General features: G+C 40.8%; 1 long non-coding RNA gene across 1 annotated transcript; it reads right to left on the minus strand.

The window, feature by feature from the left end:
* Positions 1–649: 649 nt before the first annotated feature.
* LOC105549945 lies at positions 650–1,646 on the minus strand. Its single transcript, XR_001007633.1, has 2 exons — positions 1,580–1,646; positions 650–867 (listed from the first exon to the last, which is right to left on the minus strand). It is a non-coding gene; the product is annotated as an uncharacterized LOC105549945 (long non-coding RNA).
* Between the last annotated feature and the right edge of the window lie 425 nt (positions 1,647–2,071).

The following is a 2,071-nucleotide window of genomic DNA, read 5'->3' on the forward strand; positions in this document are numbered from 1 at the left end:
GTGAAGGAGACCGGGGCTTGCTGGGTAAGGACCTCCTTCAGTGAATGGAAGGTTATTCATGAGGCCTTCTGACACTCCAGAAACGGAATTTCTCCAGGGTTTGATGAGTATCAGGGTGGTGGCTTCTTGAGTTTTGAACAGGCATCACAAATAAATCCCTCTGGAATTTTTTCTGCATCTGTTCCGTTTTGAGTTTTGTGTGTGTGTTTTTGGAGACGGAATCTTGCTCTGTTGCCCAGGCTGGAGTGCAGTGGCATGATCTCAGCTCACTGTAACTTCTACCTCCCGGGTTAAAGCTATTCTCCTGCCTCAGCCTCCCAAGTAGCTGGGATTACAGGTGCCCACCACCACGCCAGGCTAATTTTGTATTTTTAGTAGAGATAAGGTGTCACCATGTTGGCCAGGCTGGTCTTGAACTCTTGACCTCAGGTGATCCACTGGCCTCGGCTTCTCAAAGTGCTTGGATTACAGGCGTGAGCCACTGCACATGGCCAGAACTCAGTCCTTATAGAACATCAGAGAATCCATACAGGTGAGAGGTCTTATAAATGCAGTGGGTGTGGGAAAGATTTGAGGGGTAATTCACAACTTATTCAGCATCAAAGAATTCACAGTGGAAACTTTATGAATGCAACGAATGTTCAAAGACTTGTAATCAGACCTTATTCAACATCATAGAATTCATAGTGGAGGAAAGCCCTGTGAACGTGACAAGCATGGGAAAGCCTTCACATGGAGCTCAGACCTTGTGAGGCATCTGGAAATTCATATTGGAGATAAAGTTTTGGAATGTAGTGAGCATGGAAGAATTTTCAATCAGAGCTCAGGTCTAATACAGCATCAAAGAAACCAAACAGAATCATAACCCTAGGAAGACAGTAATGATAAAGATGTCAGTATGTACATATAGGAAGAGAGAAGGAGAGTTTGCTTTTTGTCATAACTGCTTGGAAAATTCTAAGCTTCCTAAGAGCTAATTTTCATCTGATTCAGTGTATACTACTTAGTCTCAGGTCATGTGCAGATACGTCCTCCCCAAATGCTTACCACAAGATAAATCAGAAATCTTGACTGGAATAAGCTTCTAGTTCCATTTCACCCCTTTATCGTCAGAGGTTCCACACCACAGGAAAATCTTGTAAATGGTGGAAGCTGCATAAAGCACCATCATCATCACAAAACGGTGTCCTTGTGTCTCCTGTTTAGCAGCACTGGGAATCTAATAGCTTTCCCCTTGTCTTTTTTTCCTTATTATGAATTGTGCCAGGGGAACAGTAAAATGGCTATGATATCCTCAACTCTAGGGTGGATGTCTTTCTGGGACAGAATCTAATCCAAAAGTCTGCAAATGGACTTGAGATTTTCACATTAGTATACATGTCAATATGTAGTTTAGAGAGTCTGCGTTATTCCTCCATTCCTAGCAGAATTAGACACAGAAGCAGCTAATTAAATCAGGAAAGGGAAATTGATGGTAAGTCGTAAGACCCATTGTCTTCTTTCACACAAAAGTGGAAGTTGTGATTCAATCTATTCTGTAGGATTTGAAAGTATAATGGCACATTGAAGTCTGACATACCGAAATCCAGGCTCTGTCAATTTCATCTCTGTGACTTTTATTGTTTCTGAGTCTTGATTTTTCTCATGTGTAAAATCAAGATAATGACATTAATACAGTCCCTTGTGGGGCAACTTTGAAGACTAAATGAGACGATTTCATTAAGTTCCTAGCATAGTTCTAGACACACAGTAGACATTCAACAAATGATAACTAATTTTCTCCATAGCTCCTACGTGCAGTAATTATCAATGGCACTTTGAAGGAAAAAAGATAATATATCCCCCAACCATTACCTTGAGGATTACAAGATTCTGCACTTCCTGATCCTACTTGATGTCAGAAGGGGCTTGGCCCAGTATAAGTAAATTGCAAGGATTTGGAGCGGGGGTGTTATGCACATTTTCAAGGATACTATCTCTTGGAGAAACAAATTTAATAATCTGAGAACTACACAGTTGAATAACAATTTTTCCTGGAGAGACTAGGATTAAGCTATTTTATAAAAGTATT

Source organism: Mandrillus leucophaeus, unplaced genomic scaffold (genome assembly GCF_000951045.1).
Source record: "Mandrillus leucophaeus isolate KB7577 unplaced genomic scaffold, Mleu.le_1.0 Scaffold46, whole genome shotgun sequence".
NCBI lineage: Eukaryota > Metazoa > Chordata > Mammalia > Primates > Cercopithecidae > Mandrillus > Mandrillus leucophaeus.